The sequence below is a fragment of the Prinia subflava genome, chromosome 10 (assembly GCF_021018805.1).
Source record: "Prinia subflava isolate CZ2003 ecotype Zambia chromosome 10, Cam_Psub_1.2, whole genome shotgun sequence".
NCBI classification, from domain to species: Eukaryota; Metazoa; Chordata; class Aves; order Passeriformes; family Cisticolidae; genus Prinia; species Prinia subflava.
This window is the reverse complement of record NC_086256.1, coordinates 3,999,806-4,024,664: the sequence shown is the minus strand read 5'-3', so window position 1 is coordinate 4,024,664 and position 24,859 is coordinate 3,999,806. Positions and strand designations below refer to the sequence as shown.

Sequence of the window (24,859 nt, the reverse complement as noted above, 5' to 3'; positions counted from 1 at the left end):
AAAGATGTCTCAATAAAAATGCTTGGGGTTTAGTTCTTTCTTTTCCCTGCTATTTTATTTTTATTACAATAGCAGTAGTAGTAGTAGTAACAGTAATAGTAGTACTAGAAGTAATAGCAGCAGCAGCAGTAGTAGTAGTAGTAGTAGCAGCAGTAGTAGTAGTATTTAAACTATTAAACTATTTCTATCTCAACCCACAATTTCTCTCACTTTTACCCTTCCAATTCTCTTCCCCTCATCCTGCTGGGAGGGGAGTGAGTGCCTGCACGGTGCTTTGCTGTCAGCTGAAGTTAAACCAGGACACCAAGGTACCTAAAATACCTGAACCACACGACTGTGACACCACAAGAACCCACAAAAAAGACATCTTTGTCAGGAAAACTTTCCCCCTCCTTCCCTGAGTATCTGCAGAATTGTTTTTACTGTGTCTCAGCTGGGAGAAATATGTTAGTTAGGGAATCAGTCTTCCTAAAATTGATTCAACATAGATTTTGCAGCTGCCTGTGAAATTTCTTGCTAGGATCTCAAAAAAACCCAGCAGTGAGCTGTAAATAACTGCAGCCAAACAAACAACAGCCAAAGCACAAAGAAACAGGCCAAACAGTGAGATATTACACAATTTCCAGTTTCTTGGACCCAACAGATTTCTCAAAAAAACCTTCCCTAAACACAGATAGACATTGGTAAGATTTACACTATTGCTACCTAAGGGCTCTGGTCACAGATTATTCCAGCTGATGTGAGAGAAGGAACCAAAACCCACAAAAATCTGATATAAAGGAATCATAGGTCAGAATCTAGTCTTAGTCTACATTTGAGAATTCTGGCCCAAACTTTCTCCAAAGCGCACTCCTATTTAAAAGTTCTGATTTAAACACTTAATTAATACCATTAATACAATAAATTTTATTAGTATATTAATATGAATATAATCTGACACTGTACAGCTGTTTATTGATAAGAAGAAGTACAGAAGCTTTGGGGGAAAATGCTATTTTGTTTTGCATTTCTGGTAAAAGCACCTTCATTAGCAGTCAACACTTTGGCCAACTTTGCTAATTTACCTATGAAGTTGATCAACAAGTTAGGTTCCAAACCATGGAATTAAGTCTTTAAAATACCATTATGAGCATATATGACCAGCAAAGAGCACTTCCAAATGAACATATTAATTTGATTCCCTTCCCCTCACTCAGAGTAAAGCACCATGAAGTCATGATGGATTACATGTATATTAAGAAAACAGAGCTATTTTAAGCATTTTCAGATCTTCAAGTATGTTTGAGCTCACAAATACTATTTCTTTCAATGAATAACATCAGCTCAGAGCAATGTTTTAATGCCTCATTTGTAGCCCTTTAAAAATAAGGCACCTCCTAAGTGCTGCTGTGATAGCTCAGCAACCCCCCAAATGTCTCCCTTGATTTCCTCTCACCCCTCAGAATAACTGAGCAGGGCTGAAACTTCATGCTCTTACACTGTCTTGTATTAAAAAAAAAAAAAGAAAAAAAAAAGGAAAAAAAGGCAAATGAGACACAAGTGATGAATCAGAAACTCTCAGCAGTGCTAATATCATTCCCCAGGGAAACGTCAAGGCAGATGTTGGCACCACCAGAGAGAAACAATGAAAAACCATTTCCCACTTTCAGCCTCTGGAGCGGGGCAGGAGGGAAAACATCTGGAGACACAACAAAGTACAACAATAACAGTGGACTTCTCCATATGTCTTTTATACTTGCAAAGACATCCTGTTGATCTGCAATAAATACCATCCAATTCCAACAGCTTCCTTACTCCAAATTTCCAACTTTACGCCTCCGTTAGAGCCAAAGGCAGCTGTGAGCTGCCAGCAGGAGCATGACAAGTGTTCAAGAGGCTTTTCTGGGTCCAAGCCGTGACTGTGACCCTGCATTCATCTGTTATTTTAACATTTATACTCATTTCAACCTCTGCTGTGTTTTACTGCACGTAACTAAATCCCTGCTATTAACAGCCCACTCAAACACAACTTATGGCCGTGTCTGCTTCAGCACAAGTCCCATGTCAATTATGACCCAGATTAAGCAGGATGAAGTGCTTTTGGGATAAATGACTGGGAAAAATCATCAGCCTGAAAACGATGTAGATATTTGAAACGGCGGTGGAAGCTGCAAATTGCTGGAGACTACAAATTCATCCGTGAAACCCCAGAGCATATGTCCCGTGCAGAGCACGCAGAGTGCACACGCACACTGCCCCATATTGTGGATCAGCCATCTGCGAGCCACCACTCCTCAGCACACACCCACAGCTCCTCTCATCTGTACTCGCCCATATTCCCAAATTTTGGTGCTGAAAACTCCCTACCTGCTTGGGAAATTACCATGTGACACTGTCAGTGAAGCTGATTTTACAGCACCCATGAGGTGTGTGATTTATGGGAGGCTGATATTTCATTTGAAGCCTGGGCACTGTGGAAAGTAGATAGTCCAGATTGTCATAAACATCTCATCATTGAAACAAAAAAGGGTGGGTTTTTTTAATGGCAATTCTCGAACAAGGTCCTTTCTGTATTTGAAACTGCATAAATAAGAGGTGCCTGAATTATGAGGCTGTAATTCTTCCTAGGCTTCAGAGGAGGGTGAGTGGTAACATTAAACCACTAAACCAGAGAGCTGTGCCAGTGCCAGGACACGCCCAGGGAACTGAATCTTTCCTTCCATGTAACAAGCTGAGTCAAGTTTTGCTCCTCTGGAGCTTCTGCGTTTATCAGTGGAGCTCTGCCATCAAGCCTGGCTCTCCAGCCATCCCTGCCACCACACTGGAATGGTCCCAGCCTCTGGAAAGGAAAATTATTCTGGATAAAGGGATCCAGAATAAACTTACTGCCAGAGCTGAGTTTTATTTCAATACTGTGAGGCCACGTCTTGGGGTTAGGTGACATCTCCATGGTTCAGAGGGACACTCACCTATGAAGGTTTTATGGAACACTGAGGCTTGAGATCTGAAATCATTATGAGGCCATAATCTGCAGCAAAATTATAAACCCATGCTTAATGACAACCCCTCCTCTCTCCACAGTACATTTCCTGAAATCTTGTTTTAGCAATTCCTGACTAGAGAACAGCACAGATGCCAAATCACTCTGGGAAGCAGCTGATGTCCATTGTAGCTGTTCACTGCCCCCTGCACAGGGAGGAATGTCCCCAGAGTTCCTCTTCAGAAGACCAGTACCTTTACACCATTCTAAATAATCCTAAATTATAAATTATAATTAATTAATTATAAAACTATTTGAGATCAATGGGTGCTTGCCAATGGTTTGCTCTGAAATGCTTCCATTGTCTGTTTTTCATAAGCAGAAGGATTTTCGTAAGAAATAACCCAGGCATTAGTTCCTAACTCAACACAAGAAATTTAAGATTAGCAAAATTAAACTCAATTTGATTGTCCTGCCACAAACTGAGACAAAATGCAGAAGCTAAAAACCCACTAAGAAGTCATAGTTTTAAATGTGTTTTAAATTTAGTTTTAAAAAGTGATCACTTTTAGTTAGAAAATGTGCTGATCTTGATCCAGGGAAAGTTTTGTTTGCAGTGTATAGATTTATAATCCTCAGAGGCCCTTAAAATGTAAATGTAAGAGTAATTATTTCATTTTTATCCACTTTTGTGGATGTCACCACACACCCTGGAGCCATGTATGTTCCAGCTGGACCCCCTGCTTCTTGGTGAGAAGGAAAACACGACCTTTGCTGCAGAGCTGTGACATTGCACTTGGACTTTCACAATCTTTTAAGAGAACAATAAATCCCCAGAGCAGAGGGATGCAATGTCCTCCCAGGCTCCCATGTGAAGTGGAGAGAGGCTGAGCAGCATGATCAGCATCAAGGCGCTTTATCCATCTCACTAAAGCTACTGTAGAAGTCATAAACAAGGTTTGTAATACAGTTTTATTCGAGGTATTAGACCTTAATTAAACCGAGATTCCCTCAAGCAAGCTGGAGCCAGCCCCAAAGCCAAACTCCAAGTGCTGAACCCAGGTGCCTCAAGCCCAGTCAGACCCAAGGGGTTTCTGGCAAGCAGTCCAAGAGGGAGAGGAGCTGCTGTGGAGCATCCAGGATGAGCAGCCCGAGCTGAATTCCAGAGGTGCTGCCAGGGCTGCACCCTGCAGCAGGGACTGGGGCTCCTTGGGAAGCTGCACCCAAGGCAGCACCATCCCCTGCCTGTGCCACCAAGAGGAAGAGATGTGTTTGTGTCAGGTTATCTGCCTCGGACACTGCAGCTCACCCCACGTTTGCTTCCCAGGAACTTCAGCATCTTAGCGAGTGTCCCCTCATTTATCCTCACGCTTGGTACAAGGCAAGGATTACACTTGATTTCAGCTCCCAGCCCCACAGAACACAAATCTAACACTGCATTAATATGCTAAAGTTTAGAGCAAACACTGTTCATCCTCCCAGGGGATCAGTAAGTGAGTGTATTTCTTAAATAGAAAAATAAAATAAAGCAAGGCCCCTCTGCAGTGAGAGCACTGTGGCTCTTTCTGTCCTGCTCACAACACACTCAGCATTCCTCGTGGCACCCGCTAATCTAAACCAATAACCCTGGAAATGGCTATATCCTTTATTTAAATGTGTGAAGCCCTCAGGGCATAATCTGAATTTCTTGATTTTACGACTGTAAAATATATAATGATATTATCACCAAAGTCAATAACATGCTCCTGGCAATCAATTGGCTGAAGAACGATACAGCGCTGTCTTTATTTTTCCTCTTCTTTTCTAATTAATAAACTGTCAAAGTTGTATCCATTCAAATTATGCACATATTCAAATTATAAACCTGAAATAACACCTCCTTCTGTATCACAGGGCTGAAAAACAATCCCATACACACTTATAAACGGCCTACATCTTCCTGGGGCAATTAGCATTTTTATGGGTTTTTACGGCATCAACTCAGCAGAAAATACAAAACACTGGTGCAGAATGACCTCTAAGATGCCACACAGACTGAAGATTCCTAAATTAATTGCTAAGTGAAAGGTATTTCCCACTAGCTGTGCATATATATGCACCTAAACACATATATACACATGCATAATCTTATTTATTTGCACATATACACACACACGATGCACAGGTTCATTTGGTGTCAATTAACCCAACAAAACTCACAGCAATTTTAATCAACTACAGATTTCACTATTAAAAAAACTCCTAAGTACACAGGCAGGTGTAAAAGAGAAAATACTCACATGCAATTAAATGTATATTTCAATACAGCAGGAACTAAAAGGAACCATGAAGATAACTCTGATTAAATCTCCTTGATGCCACATTTTCCTCTGTGCCTTCACAGAACCCCAGGACCAACACAGAGGGCTCAAAACAATCCATCACACAAAGGGATGGATTGTGATAGCACAAACCCAGCAATTCTCTCTTCATAACCATAAAAAAGTTCTGTGCAGAATGCTTATTTGGGGTTATAAAACTGAGAGCCCACCACAAGTTCTCAGATTCTCCTGGCACCTGTTCATTTATTTTTTGAAATTTTCTCCTAGAACTAGGAAACTTAAAGAGTTGCTGGGTCATTTGTCACTGTCTTTAGGAGCATGACTGCCCAACCCTCTTGTGGGCATCCATACATCTGCCACAGAAAATCTTTTTCCTCTTCTAACATAACATTTAGAAAAGAAACCACCTTATACCTAGTAGTCTATGTGCTCAAAATTCAACTTCTGGTGTCAGCACTAGCACTCTCTTGCTCTACCAATATTTCCCCAATGAGTTTCTTGCAATTAGCCATTTAAACTTTTTTTTTTTCTTTAAAAAGGACAGATACTTGAGGGTTTAATTTCAAGATCAATACTTCATCTCAAGTGACCAGAGCGCAGTCACAGCACGATTTGCTCATGACACCAAGCACTGCTGTCTTTTAAATGAAGACATACTTTGGATTTCACACTTTATTTCAGTGACCATGTCTAATCCCTAGCAGCTGAAAAAACCTACTGATGTAGTGAAATACAAGCTGTTTATGGGGACACCATCCTAAAAAGTTGGTTAAAATTTTGTGAGGAATAAGCACCTCTATCTATATAAGTCCAAAAGCTTGGGTACAGTAAATGGGCACAACTCGAATGCAAACTTCTCCTTCATCAACTGCTAGGAAATCTCCTGAAAAAGTCTGCAAGGTGTTGTTCTGGGGTGCTTTTAATGCCCCTTTTTGACAGCAACCATTTGTCCTGAGCAAAAAGATTGAGAATACTTCCACAGAAAATGATAAACCTCGTAAAGAGGGGACACAGAAACCACTCCAAAAGCTCAATGAACTTCTATTATGGTTTAATTTAAAAACATTACCTCCAATTTTAAGCACAGATAAAGGCTCTCCAGGAAAACTCAATCATCATTCAGCCTATCATCTCAGCAGTACTCCCCGATTGCTCAGCACTGCTGTTCACAAAACCTCAAACTGAGAGATTTTTATGGCTTCTGGCATTATTAGCCTGAGAATTACTGTACTCAAAGGCACCCACTCCTAGAACCAAGTCTCCTCTGTAAGAAAATAAGATGTTCCCATATTATTTCCTGTCCTTGATCAGTTTTATATGCAGAGATGTTGTTTATCAGGTGACAGCAACTGCACTTGCCAAGTTTTTATTTTAACATTTAATGCAAGGTGAACACGATGCACATTTTACCATTTCCAAAGCAAAACGGCTGCACAGACTGGATTAAATTATTTCTTCACATTACAGTGAAGTCCATGTGAGCATGTCAAGGGAAGGATTCTGCTATTTACAGAGGAGGCCTCAGTATAAAATAATGTTTGATTAAAACTTGGGACAAATCTGAGTGATGGAGGGTCTGGGTGAGCACCCGGGAGAAGGCAGTGATGGAGCACCCAGGCTCCACAGGCAGATGACAAAGCACTCATTTTCCTTTTAGCCAGAAGGCTCACTGATCAATTTTATTTTCTTAGATGGTTTTTGAGGTGACAGAATATGGGCACATCTTCAGACACAGAAATGACCAAAAGCTGAATGTAATTAAACTTCCTTTCAGCCTCTGTAGCATGCAAGTCTTCATAAATCTTTGAAAGTCATTTTGCAAAGGAGCCTTTTGCAGGCTGTGTGCAGAAGCAGCTGAAAACTCCAAATTCTACATTGATGTAAAGTGAAATGAGACCCTGCAATAAAACTTCATTTTGGGGTACTAACCATGTTCAGCGAGCCCCAGGGAATGACCAGAAGTGAAACCAAGGAAACTTGGCAGTCATTTTACTGCTGTTAGAGAATTAAAATGATGTTTTCTGGACAACCAGAGGGGAAGGACAAAGACAGGTATTTGTGGACTCTCCTCTTAGGAGCCAGAAGATACTTCAGCAATCTTTGTTCACCTAGTGTTTCAAAGCTTGGGTAAATGTTTAAATCAGACATCCAAATGTCAAGTATATAAAGCCCTTGGGAAAACAGGGTCATCAGCTGTTCCATTCCTTACCCCCTTGCCTGGGTGTCAGTATGAAATCAGTTGCTTCTGAGCTAAAACCAGCTAGGACAAGGTACCCGATATTACAGGGATCCTTAATTTGCATTAATATGCACACTGCATTTGGATGGGGCATTGTAAAAGCTGAAGCACTCTGAAAACCAAAGGACCTGTTACAGCTGTACTCACACGCCCTGAGCAAAACAGTCCCAATGGGACTGAGACCATCTGCTGCCAAAAAATCTCTGTAAACCACTTCCAGAGCAGCAAGGAGAGCCCAGTCCAAAGGGGCTGCTAAATAACCCCAGAACTGTCACTTCCCAACCAAACCTGAACCTGTTGGGCTAGTGGAAAGTCAGATAGAATTGCCTTTCCTTCCAAGCTCCAACATAGCACTAAAAAGCACCTTAAAGCAGATGAAAAATCAGCCAACACAAGGAATGCTGATCATTTGCAGGTAAGGATCGAATTTAATATTTTGGTATGTGAACATGCAACAAGATCCGCGGAGCTGCTGGATCTCCCTGGCTCCTCTTTAATCCTACAAGAACTATAAGAGCTCAGAACTCATGAAAAATATAAACAAGCTGCTTTTGTGTGTCTCCCTGTATCTGGCTTTAGGTGTGCAGTTTTCAAGAACAATTTTAATTAGACTTTCACTAATCCAGGACACAGACATGCACACGTGTAACACGCGGCACCCCAAGTCATGTGGAGACACACAAATTCACAATTTATACTTCAAAGCCTAGATAATATATTCTGTTGATGAACTTACCTCAGAGTTTAGTTTTTGTTATGTATAAAGAAAAGAAAGGGTCGAGAATCAGTTCACTTCATACAAATACCAGATTCCTGTGCTGCCCTAAGATAAATGTTAATTCCCTGGGAATATAAAAAGAGCAAGTTAAGAAAAGGTTATGCTCTGCTGATTAACATTCCCAAATTTCTCAAACGTTCAGTAAGAGAGAGAGAAAAAAAATCTTTCCATTCAAGATAACTAATTACAGCCACTGAAGTCCCCAAAGACAAGAGCAATAGCCTGTAACAGCTAAAACAGGAGGACAAAGCCACTCATTGATTTACACTTCACCCTCTCCTGAAACCTCTGCTGTCCCCCCTGCACCAGTGCTGTGTGCAGGCACAGGAACGGGGCTCTGCACCACACTGGATGGTGGCAGGGCCACCTGTCCCCTCCCAGCCATCCCCTTTGTCAATGCAGAACTTCCCTCTGCTGAAGGCTGATGTCAGTGCTGTGCAGAACGTGCACCACACCAGGCTGGGAACATCTGCAAACTGCACGGGCTGGGGGCTGCGCTTGTGTTCCTTCATGATCTCACTAAATAAAGGGCAAATAAAGTCTCACCTAAATCACAGAATGTGGTCCTCTGGGAGAGCAGGTGAAGGCCACTCTTGAAGCATTAAATCTCCCCAGCCCCACCTCCCACATCACTTAAACCCCAGAACCACTTCAGACCCCACCGAGCAAAGACTCCAGCAGAAGATGTCAGTGCAACTGCTGAACAATCCTCCTCTTTCCTCCTATGGAATTAGTGGCCCTGACAATTACATCTGGATTGTTAGTAGTTCTGATAATATTGGTGTAAAACACACCTCTGGAATGTGCAGACCTGTAAGTTTCTGCCTTAAAAAGCTGGCTCCAAGGGCATGGCATCAAAGGCAGCATGTGGCCTCAGAGGCAAATATACACTCACCTGACAACACCTACTGTCATGCAGAAAAAGGAAAAGAATGGAAGTGTCATGCTAAAAAAAACCCCACAGTAAATAGGTGTTTAGAAATTATCCTAAGATCACATTAACTCAATAAGAAAAGCAGCTGCTATTTGTTTTCTGTAGTCAAATGGAAATACCAGTATTCACTCAACAAAAAAAAAAACACAAACCACTCTTTCCCTGCTGAAATTGTTCACATTTTGTTATCCAATGTTTCAGGAAGAAAATTATTTTCATTTTGGCTTCCCACTGCCTCTGCAACATCAGAGAATGTCTCTCCCTGCTGGAAAAACAATAGGAGGCAAAGAGGAAAGCAGCTTTTTTCCTGAGACTTTGGGCTAAAAAACACCATCAATTTCAAAATTACAACAGTGGCAAAGTGCTTCTTTCAATCTGGTCCTTTCATTTTTGCCTCCTGCTGCCGTTCCTATTGTCAGAGTGGCAGCAGGAGGCAGGAATGAAAAGACTACTGCTGGCAGTCACCCTTGGGCAAACTGCTGACAAGAAGTAAAACACCCCCGTGCCAGAGCGAATTCCAGAGGTAAGAAATTGGGGTTTGCACATCTCTGGCATGTGCAGTGCCACAGAGGATCAGCACATCAGGAGAACTCCTCTGCTCCTGGAACTGGTCAGGCATCGAGGAGTCAAAGTGTTTGGGCTGGAGTGTGCGAAACTGAGAGTGAATTCTTGGGGAAGTAATGAAATACAATAAAACAAAGCAGCAAACCCCATCAGCTAACTCTGCTGGTGGTCAAGTCAGAGGAAACTTTCCCCAACCAGGAGAACTTGGAGACTTTTTCAGCTACTGAGTAGATGATTTGAGTTGTCAGGGCACAAGGACACGAGTGACCATGTTTGAATCCAAAAAGCCTGCTGGTATGTGAGAAGAAGCAGGACAAAATGCCAAAGTGCCAAAACTTTTACAAACTTTAACACGTTTGCTGAGCCACCTGCAGAGCAGTCCCGTGTTTCAGAGCTGTTCACCTGAAGAACAAGCAGAAAAAAATCACTGACAACCCTCCTTGCAGTATTCCAAACACTGCAAGCCAGAAAGAAGCTCCTAAAACAGTGACTGTGACTAACCCAAGTAATCACCTCTGTCTCCTGCCCTTTGGTGGAGTTTCCAAAGACTCCAAATTCAGCTGCAAATCAGTGTCCTGCAAACAGGACTCTCTTTGAAAAGGATGCCCTCACTCCCTGAAATCAGCTCCACCCCAGCTGAGCAGGACCTGGAGGTGTCCCTGCCTGCAGCCCTCATTGCTGTGTCTGGCAGCTGGGCACTGCAAGGATGACTGCACTGCATCCTTTTTGGAAGAAATACAGGTGCTAAAGGGACGGTTTAACCTAATTCCAGGAAGTTTTAAGCGGCTGGAGCAAATCCATGTAGAGGGTAGGAGCTGTGGCTCAGCCTGGCCCTGCTTCAGATCTGCCAATATGATACACGTGGTTTTACTACCTTTGTGCCAACTATGGTTCATTGCAAGAGAGCAAAACATTCCATTGAAGACCCTGAGGACAGAAGTCTGAACAAAGTCGACTTCCTCTGCAGAGATTATTTAAAAACAGAGAAAACAATCTGGAAGAGAATAAAAGGGCTACTAAAATGGAATATGTTATTATTTTTCATTGCATGGATTAAATAAAAGGAGGGTTAACTCTGCTGAAACTGAGCCATGAAAAAGGTACTTTTCCCCCACTAAAAATAAAAAGCATGGTACTTTACAAATAAAATCACCATTATTACTTGTGCTAGAACTGAACAACAAAAACTTATGAAGCTTGAAAACTCTATTCTGTGCAATAAGCACCTAAAAATGTTTCATCACCTGTGTTTGTTAAAATAATAAAGGAAGATGATTTTTTTATAAGAATCCATATAAACCTAAACTGAGAAGACTCTTTTCCCAAGGTCAGAGTTCTCTGTTAACCTCTAGAAAATCCTTGTCATATTAACTGAAAGATAAAATCAGTCTGCTGAAATCAACACTGGCGTAAGGAACAGCTGCAGGGGGAGAAGTAGATTCTATTTACACCATCAAAATATTACCAGATTTTTAAAACATTATTATTCCTCTTGCAGTTGTGCTTATCTTCTGAAAAGACCTGTCTATTTGGTGTAATACTCTCATTATTTGGCTGCTGATACCATCACGCTTTGCTGGCTGTTTCTGCCTCTAACAGAATTTTTGAGACCACATTGAGAACAGTGATCAAATGATGCAGGGATCCTTCTCTGGCCTGCCCCCCAATGCCTCCTCAATAACTTGCCTATAACTTATTCATTTACAAACAAAATTGACTGTGTCTAATCTCCGTGCAAAAACCCCAACAATCTAATAATTTAATGTCTGTATGCAGCTTAGAATATTATAAGATCGGGCATTGCTATGCCAGGTTAGTCTGCTATTAGCTGGGGGATTCTCAAGCATCTGTCATGCAAAGTAGGTCAATTTCTAGCCATATAATTCTGATTATGTCAAAATATTTATTCATGAGTTTTCTAATTCAACGTACTTCAAATAAGTCATATTTATGTGAAGAAAAAAAAAAACCAACCCACATCTAAATTATGGTTGTTAACAACTGGGTTATCACAGCTTCAAACACTCTGCTAATCCAGAGACGCGGAGAATGTTTTTTTCCTTGCAGTGTACTATGTAGTAACAGAATTGTTTTCATTGCCTATTTGCTGTTATTTTTAGTCTGGTTTCTCAAGGAAACAAGAAGACAGACACTCCCTGGGTGTTATGTGGGAACGTGCAGAGCAGTGGAAACCCCCATCCTCCCTCCCTGTGCCCGCTCTTCCCTGGATTAACACGTGAACCTTCGGGCCAGTTTCAGTCAAGTCTCATCTATATTATGAATTTTTCACTTTACCAGGCAGGGGAAAGAGATGGTTCAATAGAAGAGAACCATCCTATGGAGGGATGTGCTGAGGGGAGGCCACACTTGAGCCTTGTCTTTCCTTGGAGTTTAGATCAACATGAAAACCAGAGAAACCAGGATTCCCTGGTCCCTCAGTGCACCAGAGTCCTTCCAACAAAACCAAGAGGTTACCAGGAGGAAAGGGAGATGGATTTACAATGGATGTCATTATTCAGATGTTCCACAAGATCTAACTCCTGCCAGGCAGAGATCAGGAATGACTCCAAGCTGCAGGTAACACTGCTGCAATACCAGGGAGATGGGAAAAAATCCATAAATTCATGAACTCAACCCATCTGCCATCTTCCACTACCCCAGGTTGCTCCAAGCCCCATCCAACCTGCCCTTGAACACTTCCAGGGATGGGGCAGCCACAGCTTCTCTGGGAATCACCTCATCACCCAGCCAAGGCCACCTCTGACCAGCTGGTCACATAAATTCAGGGGCAAATAACAAATCCAAGGTTTTCAGTGCCAGTTCCTTCACTGCACTGACCTTGCTGCAGCATCCAGATTACCTGTGGATTTCTCTTGCTTTTACCAGTTCTTGCTTTTATCACCACCCACGTCAGATTCCATATTTCACCCACCATATCCCTATTAAATATCCCAAAAAAAGGCTTGGCAGAAGTAAAATCTTTTAACTTTCCTCCCCAACTAAATGCTGCCTAAGCCTACACTTCATCTTTTAATATACTGCCAGCAGGTACAACTGAAATTGTACAGTACCACCATTCCTGAGGCAAAAAGTGACGAGCCTAAATCTTGTCTTTACTGTGTTTTCTTTCCTGCCATTCCAGCACCACCCTGGGAAGTGCAAATGGAGAGACAGCACTCAACAATGCCCACAGTGAGGTGCAGAGACAGGGCCATGTGCAGGGTCTCCTCCTCAGTCACCTGCAACAGCTCATGGGTGTCCATCTCTGAGATTCTCCACTTCCTGGACGGAATGGGAAGGAATGGCTTTGCATTTCATCAATTTAGAAATTTTCTTTGGACAGCCGAGAGAGTTTATGCCTTTTGGTGGTCATCTGTGTGAATAACCAAACCATCAGGTGGCCTTGACACACCCGAGCTAGAAAGGCTGCACCTGAAATAATCAGGAGAGGAAATAATCATGCAGCTCCTTTTGTAAGCTTTTAAATGAAAATATGTGTTTCTGGGGGCCAGTTTGGGAAGCTATGCACTGCTCTTGAGCCCTCAGTCCTCTGACACCTGCAGGAGCTGAACAAAAAATCACTGCAGCCATCACTCCCATGTTTGCTGGAGTGTGCACAGAGCTGTGTTCTGTCAGTGACCTTTTTAATCAAAGGGAAGGAAAGGGGGGCATTAACACTTTTAAATGCTTTCAACTGCCAGTGTCCTAATATTAATTTGCTAAACATTCTTCCACCAGGGTAATTAAACCACAATCTGTGTTTCCTTTGTGTGGCTGCTTCTCATGCAGGGATTTAAATGCTGTGTTTTATTTCATCTGTAATTGTTTTCCCTTAGACCTTTCTGGTGGAGTCTGTGGGCTTTGGGTGTAATCTGATTGTTGATTACATCCACAGCATTTATTCCCAGGCCTGTTGGGCTGGTTTGAAAGAATCACAATGGTGGCTAGCAAGTCTAATCTCAGAACCACCATTTGTGAAAAATCCTTTCAAGGTTTAAACACCAGTTCTTTCTTCAGTCACCCTCCTACGTGATGCCCCCCACAAAAACCCTTTTTGATATTAAAAGCATCAACACTGAGCTTGAATTGGCCAATCAAAATATAAATTTAGGTGTAAAATATATTTGTACTGCGTAGATTCTATAGTAAGGAGACTATTGTTATGTCAAAACCCCTCCACATTTTAGAAAAATGAACAATGTAGGACAAGGCAGGTTACAGCAGATGTTTTAAGATGAGGAAGACTTCATCCTTGGGATCATACTTTGGCAAGTAGAAGTTTTAAAATCCTGCAGAACTTGGGCAAACTCTGACACTGCCTGTCGGTGGTGTGTGCTGCCCATCCTTCACTTGCACAAATTTCAAGTTCCTTGAGTGCAACCTTGATACTTAGGAGAACGTGTGGGTTTATTTTGTTTCAAATGACCTGATTCCCTGCTCTCAGGCCCTCAACATAAGAAGGATTTGGAGCAGAGGAGGTCCCAGGGATGCTCTGAGGACTGGAGGATGCACAAAAGGAGCTGTTTCAGCTCAGCTCACAACAGAACCCACACGTGCAGGACTGGCCTTGGTCAGGACTGAGCTGACTAAACACCCCTGCATAATGCCACAGCAAAGGAGTTCATGACAGCAGACAAAACAGGACTCATTTAATCAGCCATGTATTCCTCTGATTACCACAAACAAAGAAAAAGGATTGTATGACAATTTGGAGAGCTTGGTAAACTTCAGCAGCGCCTTGTAATGAAGCCTTGGCAAAGAAGGAAGTGATACACAAAGATTTTTCACACTGAAGCAGTGTAAACACGGCTTCCGCTTTTAGAAATGTATCCTAGCAACTCATAGCAATGGTTTTAAAAGACAGCTGGACAAAACCATAACTTGGAATAAAACCAGATGTAATTGCTAAACCAGCAAGTCTGGTGGTCCCAAGCTGGTGCTGCAGCACCAGCTCAAGTGTGATTCAAGATGTCGAGGAGAGAAACACCAGGAGAAACAGATGTTTTAAAGCTAACATCTGCAGGGTCCACTAGAAAAGATGCATCAGAGTTGGTGGAAAGGATTCTGAATTTTGTATTCCTTTGTTACTGATGTAGAAAATCTCTCTGGCTCGCAGTAGCAAGGCCTGCTGGACATGTACCTCCTGTTTCACATTTGCATGACACTAGACAGAGGGGCAGGATGCACAAGTGGATTTTATGTATCACAAGTTCACTCAATTCCGTTGCAAATAAAAGAAAAAAAACCAACCCTAGTCTGTTTTTCAGGACAAAGCTGAATGAAGGGACTTGTATAATAATACACAGACTTTGATTAAATAACTAATCCATAATTCAGTAGAGACATTCTGCTGACATCACCAGCAAGGAAAAAGGTTCACAAAATCAACCATGAATACAAAAAGAACCTAAAATGTATTCCAGATTAGTACTGAGACTACATTGTATAAGCATTATTGGCAATGGAGAAAACACACATTTAGATACAGCAGGTCATGTTTTAAACCCCTCAAGAAGCTGAAACAGGAGAGCAGAGCATCCCAGTCCTGAGATGGAAACAGAAAAACCCTCAGGATATGCCCCATTCTGCTGAGGAGGATTATTTTGCTTTCCAACCACTGTTTACACGTGACCTACAGCACATGGCACACAGAGAATAATTAACTATCAGGCTGTAAACTCAGATACTGTGGGGTTATTGCTTTAGTCATAAATCTTTCCAACTGCAGCCAAAAGTGGCTGTGAAGGGCAGCAGATTCCACAGGTGAGCCCAGACTGGATCCTGATCTGGTGTTCAAGGACTGAGCAAGGGATTCTTGGGGAGGAGGAGGAGGAGTTGGGGCATTTTTAGGGGTCAAGGTTGTTTTTTTAACCAACACTTACCATACATTCCCCTGGGCAGCTCAGCTATCAAGAAGAAGGTATATTATACTGAACATCTAATGGGTAAGATTATTTTTAACCATCATAGATACATATAACTTCCTCAAAATTTACATTTGAGAGTTTGCTAGAGGCTACTTTTCCACAAGTAACATGAGTTAATTTCCAGTCTCACATGGCATCCAGAATATCCAAGGAGAGGCTCAATTCTTTGATTTTTTATTTCTCCAAAGGTTGAGTTTTAACAATTCTGTTATACAGTTTGTCAACAGATAAATTACCACACCAGACACACACAGACTGCAACATAATGCATATTTCATTTTGTTTCAATAGATAACACTGATAAATATGATATATTCCTCCAGATTGCATACAAGGGGTCAAATCCAGAAATCTGGTTTTGGTTCACTGACAGGGAGTCATGTATTACTCTTTCTCCTCTGTATGGATTGTTTTATGTTATCAACATTGAATTGGATCTGCTTTTCTTGCCCAGTTATTCAATATCATCCTGCCTTTCTTCACTGTTAACTTTCAGTTCTACTGCTCTGGATCTTATTTTACTCTTAGTGAACATCCCTGCCCCTCCCTCTGGCTTATGGTGCTGGTTCAGGGTGACTGACTTCATCATTTTATTATTCCTTCCCCTCTTTCCCAATTCATGTATTTCTTCTGAACTTTAACACTGTTGCACTCCTCAAGAAAAGGGGAATTAAATAAGATGGAGATTAAACTGAAATTCAAATGGAGAGCAGCCTAGCCAACACTACATTTGGATTTATTTTGGAAAAAAACCCTTAAGATCTTTTGTTCTAAATAGAGTTACTGACCTAGAAACATATATTCATTTCTGGAAATAAATCAAAATTCCTCCTATGTTAATCTAATTGCACCAGTGGAAGCTAAGTAGTCCCTTAAGTAATTTAAGTTTCCTTATTTGAGGGGGAAAAATTAAATAAAAAAATCAGACCTTTCCCATTGCTTGGGAGTGTGTTTTGTAGAATAAGCCAGTTATGATTAATTTCTCTGTTTACAGTAGCAAAGGCATTTTCCTTTAAAACTGGAATGGGTGTGAGCAAATAGTCTGTTTTTTAGGGAGCACTGTATTAGCAAGTAAATAACATCCAAGTATATAAAACAGTCTCGGTTTGATTGCTTGCTTTTCTTTTACTGTCACTGTCGTAAAAGTTCCCCACAAAATCTGCTGATTTCTGAAATACAGAAAGCTCGGAAATGGGAACCTTTTTCTGGAGGCAGCTGCAATGAAAACAAGTGCAAACCTTACGGAATTAACGACCCTGCTGAGTTTCCCACCTCGTGCAATCATGAGGATGTTTTATAAAAGGGCAGCGGCGCCAATCATCCAAATCATCCCCTTTTCCTGCAGTGCTGGTGCTGGGAAAAAAGGGGGAACACTTGCTCTGTGCCCAGGAAAAAAGGGGCACAGCCCAGGAGGGCTCAGGTGGTTGTGCCCGGAGCCAGGGACTGGCAATGGGAGCAGGAACTCCTGTCACGGAGCATCACAGAATTTATTCAGGTGATATTCACAATTTATTCAGGTGATATCTTGAGAACCCCTTCCCCTCGCTCAAAATGCTCTCCACAAATATCTCTCGGTCTACAGTAATTACCTGGGGATTAGGAACAGCTAATAAACCCCCCCTCTTGAATGGCTGGATGAATTTGAGATGATAACAAGGTTGTGATGTGCCTAAGGCAGCAGGGGCATCTTTCTGATTGTAATTTAATCAACCTTGATTAAAAGAAAGAAACATTTACCTGTATCCTGTTCAATAAATTTTGATCAAAGTCTCTACCCCAGCAGGCAGCCAAGCAATCTCTCCCACCTCCAATGCTTCCCATAAACTCAGATCTCATCTCCTTCTGTCCCAACAGCGCCAAAGGAAGACACAATGGTGCAGCACATGGCTAAAACCCCTGGAGAATACTCCTAAAAACCAAAACCCACACCAGCAGCACTCTTGAGAGACACAGCCCTGACTCCCTCTTTTAACACACCCCAAATCCCCGTGCTGGTATTTGGGATGACTGCTTCCTCAGAGTGGGGATTTTCAGCCAGCAGAGCAGTACTGATGCATTTGTAGCCCTCAGCACCACTGCAGGGATGTAAAATCAGATCTGTGACTCAAAGGATTCTCCTTCTCTGACCCTGCAGCAGCAGGACCAGCTAAAGCTTCTGGCTTCTCACAGCACTTGGATAAAGTCCTCTACAGCAGCAAACTACCCTTGGTGAAGTGTTGCCCCAGTAACATCTCTAAAGAAAGAGTAATTCAATTTAGCTACTTTTCTTGGTGTGCTGCAGCTGAGGAGACAACAGTAAATAGTAATTATCTGTACTCTTCCCAAAATATCGAGCCTCTGAAGTTCCAATTATTTGTTCTCACATACACCAGAGCCCACCACCAGTGTAAAAATTTCTTCCCACCATTTCTTTCAGTCTTTGAAAGAAAAGCCCATGCAGTGAAAAATCTAAAGATGCAATGGATTGAATATGATGATTACTCTTTAGTATTGAACATGATTAGCTTATTACTTCCACAGAATATCTTAATTATTGTAGGTGTTACTAATTAAGACAACTAGGGGTTGATTAGGTTAAAGTTATTTTTCCTATTTTAGTCTAACAGTTCCTTTTATTTACATCAAGAGCCCTGAGCTGCAAACACTTTAAAAGAACCCAAAATAGTCAAAAAAACACCTACCTTCCAAGTGACTGAGTAGGGAATTAATGAGTCAGTGCTGTTTAATCAGAATAAACTCTAGCAAAGGACTGAATTTTCCATATTCTTCATATAAGCTCAAAAAAGCCAATTTCTGTAAGGTTTTAGGCCCCAAGTTTAAATAGGTCAACAAAAAAAAAGAGCCCCGAAAATTAAACAGGCTCTGCACACAATAAAAATTAACATATTGCAAAATCACCTTCACTAAATGCAAATGGGAGATGAGATTCTGAAATGCTTACTCCAGTATTAATTTGAGTGTGAGTGCTGATGAACTGAGGTGCTAATTAACTTGTAAAGCTATCAGTATTTGGCTTTAACTGATTGGCTGTATTACAGAAATCCTAGGATGCTCAGAACATGTCAAAATAAAGGAAAATAAAGCTAAAAATACTTAAGTCTTTACTGTTTTGAGACACTGGTGGTTTTAAAAGCAATGGAAGGGAAATCCAACTGATAAGAGCTGCTTTGCAAAATAATGAAGTGAATTGAATTAAACTACAGCTTGATGAGAATTGGTGAAGAAAACAGCACTAATGATGCTAAGAAAGCAATACGACATCTCTCTGCCTGCACCACACACTGTACACATAAAGCAATGCAGTGAGTGCAATAAACATAAACCACAGTAAAAAGGAAAACGTGCACTTTATATTAGGCAGTATACAGAAACTCAGACCAATTATGTACATAAAATATTGGTATATGCTTCACACAGAGGCAAGTGAAAAAAAACCACGAGGAAAGAGCAGGGCAGCAGGTGGCATTTTCAAGATGAAGAAAAGCCCAAACCAGAACAGGAACTAATTAAAGAGCACATGGCATAGCAGGCTATTCCCTCTCCCTTACCTTGCTCCAAAACCCCTTCAAAATATATGAGGCAGCATCAAATGAGGCAGCAGGTCATCCCTTTTTGCTCTCTCTCTTGCTTAAATACCACCACAAACTGACTGCCCTGAAGCTCTTGTTTCAAACACTTTGCCCCCTCCCTCTCTCGTCTCCTCAGCTGGATACGGGAGATTCCCAAAGAGGCACTTCCACATCTGGCACATAATAAAATTTAACATCTGAGAGGCACCTGCTGAAAGGCTGGGGTGATGATTCTGGGGAGGAACAGTGGCCCCACAAGCTGGGATCTGTCTCAGAGCTTGGTAACTTCCCTGAAAACGCAGCACTCTGCAATTAGAACACAGCTAAAGGAAGGAACCCACCTGCTTCTTGATCATTTAGGCACCATTTTGTGTTAATTAAGGATCATCCATACCAAATTTTAAGCCTGAATGTCACACAGTTAATAATGAACAGAAAACAGTCATGAGCTCAGGAAAGAAATATATAGGGAAGCCAATTAGCAGGGGAAAAAATCCCCTCAAAATTGTTAAATACAGATCCTTAAGTGTCTTATTACATAAATAGTTAATTAAGAATAATTTACAGAAACAATTATCATTAACACTAATTGTTCTACCCAGGAAGACAGCATTGTATAAAGCAAGATTGCCTGCCTGTTACTTCAGCACATAAAAATGTCAAGGGACTTTCTTTGGTCTCCTTAATTCCCTTCCAGTCTTTTACCATCTCCAGGCAGAAGGGCTGTAAAACAAATCCATAGAATGGGAGTTAACATATTAAACAAACCACCTGCCTACTTTTATTGAAATAAGTCAAGTTATTCTATTCAAAATACTCCTCCTTTTTTCCCCTTTTTTCATATGAAAATATGACACAACCCTGCCCAGGAAAAAGTGTCAGTGCTAATATTGTACAGATAACAAGTAGCAAGATTAAGTAAATAGGAAGAGACATAATTATGTCTACATACAGTTTAAATCTTGAGATTTTAAAGTCAATGGAAAAGTCTTCAAAGAGGGAAAAAAAACAACCCAGCAGTGGATATAAAAGAGAGGGAGGAAAAAAAACACCTGTCAAAAATTACACGCAGGAGGCATGAAAAGGCGGCTTTCTGCTCACATCTCTGATGCCAACATTGTTTTCTCCAAAGCTAGGAGAAATAGGCTGCAAATAGCTCCAAATAGGAGCTCAGTGCATGTACCAGGCACAGGATCTGGCCCTTCAGCTCAGGGCTGCTCAGCCTGATTGAGTTTAATTTAAGCCTTCTTCAAATTGCCTCCCCTGTTGCCTCTCTGCCAGCACGTCCTGCCTGCGGGGCAGGGAAGGAGGGCAGCTCCTGCTGCAGCACTGGGATTTCATCTCCAGGGGTTTTCCCTCTCAAAGTCACCTTCTCACCCACAGGTACCCCAAAATCACCTGCCTTCCAGTGAAACAGCTGGAGATGGGAACACCTCCTCCTGGAGCTCAGTATCAATAGTTCAGACTCCAAAACTTTTTGTAGGACCAGCAGGGCCTCTGAGATTGGAACATTTAACCAAGTGTCCCACCAAACCAATCCAAAACCCCCCTTAAAAACATCACTACAACAGCGGCCCTAAATACAGCCACCTTCTCTTTGCTCATTTAAAAGGCAACCAGACCAATGTCCCTGGACATTTCAAATAACGTGCTACAAACCAGCTGGGTTTTCCTCAATCTATATGACAAAGGTGCCAGCTCCCTCCTGCCTGTCTCTGCTCAAGAAGAGACAAAAATTAGAAACAGAACATTTATTTTCATTTAGACTCACTTTTCCTCAATTGCCATGCAAATTAGAGGCAGGTGTGGATGGGAAACTGAGATCTTTTAAGATGTTAACTTCTCACCTTCCACTGCAGTTACACACAGGCAGCACTAAGAGCTCTGTACACCTGCAGCAACCTGGAGAAACAGACTGTGATAAACACTACATACATTATGCACAATTATCAGTGTTCCAGAGGGGCTGGATTCCAAGTTCTTCCCAATCCAACGATCTCAAGAAACAGAAGGTTTTAAGCTGCTGATGCAGGAAGGCAAATCAGCTTCATTTGGTAAGTGCAGCAGATCCTGATCCCGCTGTACATTCAAGTGTCAATCACTGAAGTGATGATGATTTCCAAGCTTACAGAGGGGCGGGATAACAATGACAGCCCCAAACTCAGCACATTGTTCAAGCTCAGTCTACAAAACAGCATTAACGCAGTTTTTCCTAATTATGGCTCAGAGAAATTCCAGGGTGGCAGCAAGCTCGGCAGGCTGGCCTGTCACATGAGAATTACCCAATTTGGGGCTTTTGCTAAAACAGCTTGTAGGGATTAAGCTCTTTTACCTTGAAGCCGAGTTAAATAAATGCACCACCTCATCAGAAGAACAAAGCAGACTTTAACACTGTTTATGTTAGCGCTGTCATTCCGAAATTCCTCAGCCTTAAGAAAGGCTGCAGAAACATGAGCTCATTTATACCAGCTCTGTGCAAGGCCAGACGGGGCATTATTATCCTCTACAAGCTCATCTTTTGAATAACACAGCAAAATTAGAGACCGAACACTACAGAAGGACAATTTTACTTTTATTTATGTCTCAAAGCTTCCTTGTGAACGCTAGATCCGTGCTTGTCCAGCTGCCCCACGAGGGAACCAGCAGGAACCTCACAGGGGGTTCACCTGTGCTGGCAAATAGGATTTTCAGGCCAATTTTTTACTACTGGTTCTGTGTGGGGCTACTGGGGAATGAGGATAACTCCTGGAAGTCATTCCTGGCTCTGGTTGCAGGCTCCACGCGAGGCTCCCTGTGAAATCAGAGCTCAGCCTCTGAGAGCTCGCTCCAACAATGCTGCCTAATGAAAATGATGGCACAGGAGAAGAGAGCGGTAATGAGACATCTCAAAAAAAAAGTCACACGTGCTCGCTGGAAGGTGAGGGAGCGCTGAGGTGAACTCCCCTGGATTTTCAAATAGGTGGAATAATGACTTCCTAACAGCTGCAGAAGCTCCTAGCCTGGCATCTTCTGCTTTAAAACAAGTTGTAACAGGGAAGTAGCACTTGGAAAACACAATCCCTGTGCTGCTGCTGGCTGCTCCTCTCCTCACACTGAGGCTCAGGAGTGCTCAGGACAAGGATGAGCTTCACACCCCCAGCCCCAGGATCCTACTGAACCTCAGGCTGCTGCTTCCCTGAACTTCCATCCTGGGCTCCTCCCAGCTCCAGCACAGTCAGCCTGTGCACAGTTTAATATTTAACACTCAAATGAGGCCCAGTAAACACTGACAGCTGCCCCATCTCCCTGCCTCACTGCCTGACACACCTTTTGCCTTTCGATTCAGTCAGTGGATGTGCAAAATTCCCACTCAGGAAGGCTCCTCTGGATAGGACTGCACAGGATTTTGTACCTTGAAGAAAACCAAGCCATAATAATAAGGCTATCCAGGTATTCAGAGTAAGTGCCCATTATTAATAAGGAACTTTTCAGCACTTCTAGTTTGCAGCAGTGAGTTCCATGAGGCAGGTATGTCTTTTTTTTTTTTTTTTTTTTTTTTTTTTTTTTAGCATAAATTTACTGCTCTTAAGGTTTCACTTCTTGTTTCATCTATTGGCAGGAAGAATCTGTTTTATCTTTCCAACTCTCTGCACTAACCACCCTAATTTTATCCAGCTTCTCCTGTGTATTTTCTGTCTGCTATCTCTGACTATAATCCCTTGCAGCACGATGTCATTACAGAACTTTTGCAACTTTTGTTCATCTATTCCTGTTCCATTCTCCAGACTTGATATGATCCTGTCGGCATTAAGGGACAGGCAATTAATTTTTCTCTGTATGGGAAAAGATAAGAAGAAATCAGCTAAATTTACAGGTCAGAGATTAAGGAGAACTTTCAGTCCTGCTCCTGGACCACAGGAACACCTACCCATTGCTTCACTGAAGCTGTTGTAAGAGCATCTTTGTGAAACTCTGGCATGGTCCAGATCTTACCTCTGTGATTGGCTGAGCACTTTCAAGCCCATAATTCATGTCAAATTAACTTTCTACTTTTATAATGTAATTTTTTAATTTTATCATTCTCATCACTTCTATGAAGAGGGGAAGCCAGAAAGTGGGGAAAGATTCAAGTGAAGGTTTCCACTGTGAGAAAAGTTGCAACACCCTTAAATGTTCATCATTAGTTGTTAAATAATACACATAAGAGATTAAAAGACTCAGTTAACACAAAATTTCTCACATCCTCTTCTTGCTGAAATCCGTGTCAGTTCATAAATTGAACAACCAAAGCAATAAATTTTCAAGACCTGCTTTGGGAATAAATATTTCAAGGATAATTTCTACAGCATACTGGAAAGCAAAAGTAAAATCTGAAAGTCTACAGAATTATATCCTCATTCTCACAACATACACAAAATCAAAAGCACCAAAAAATAATGATGAAGGCAAATTTAAGGTATAAATAATATTCAGTAATAACTTCATATTCACTTTCTTTTCCAAGCACTACACATGTATATTTTCATTTATTAATTGCCAGCACACTTGTGAGAAAGCTACAGCTCAGCTCTGTTTCATGGGCTGTCCTGGTTTCGGCTGGGATCATTTCTTTTTGTGCTTAGTTACCAGCTGGGCTTACACCATGACATGGGCTTTTATTTTTCTTCATCAAAGGCGTTTTAATTTAATTAGCCATTCTGTTATATATTTTTTCTCTATTCTTTTTTAATATTCCAGCATTCCCCTTGCAGAGCAGCAGAGGGGAGGGAGGCTGTGCTTCCATCACTGCCCATCTCCCGCAGGCTGCCTGTGACATCCTGATCTCCCACAGCCTGAGCCTTTCCCTCTGCACTGGTACAGTGCCACTGGCACCTTTCTCCATCAAGAAGAAAGATGAACAGCCCAGGTAGTCAGGTTCAATTTCACTCCATAGATCAGCTAACTAAGAGAGCTGCAGCGGAGCATAATTTACATCCCCCGTCAGAAGTCTGAGCGTAGCTGACAGCCAACTTCACACAGCTTTGTCTGATCTTAATCCATCCCTGCACTCCGAGCTCCAGCAGCAACCAGCTCGGCCCAACTGAACTGCCTTACATACAACACAAACTGCTCCATTGCTGGAGAAAGTCCTGTTCTTTATGGAAAAAAAAACCAAAACAACAAACCCAACCAAACCAACACAGCGCAGAAAAATACAGATTAAGCACTCAGCTGTAACAAGCACAGTGAAATCCAAGTGAATGTGCCCCAGGTGAGTGCTAGAAAAAGGGGCATATTTTTCTTAATTCTGAGTAGTTTACTCTAATTTTTGAGTAGCAGAAGTTATTTTTTAATTAGTTACAAGTGACTTCAGCTTCAAGCAAAGCACTCTCAACTTAGCAGGCAGCACTGCTACATGACCACTAAACTAGGCTGAGCCTTTCCACCAGCAGTGTCTAATGGCTCACCTAAAGATGGCTTTGCAATATATTTGTACTAATTACAGCTAATACTCTCATACTTGACAAAGAAAACTGCGGTTTTCCCCTGTGCCTGTTCATTGACAGAACCCAACGTGGCACCGCCCAGAGCAGCAGCATCCTGCTGGAA

The 24,859-nt window shown here is 41.8% G+C and overlaps 1 protein-coding gene across 7 annotated transcripts in view; it reads right to left on the bottom strand.

Annotated features, from left to right (window-relative positions):
• Positions 1 to 24,859, bottom strand: part of DAB1 (DAB adaptor protein 1) — a 143,666-nt gene that overhangs the window by 58,940 nt on the left and 59,867 nt on the right. The gene's annotated exons all lie outside the window — the stretch shown is intronic.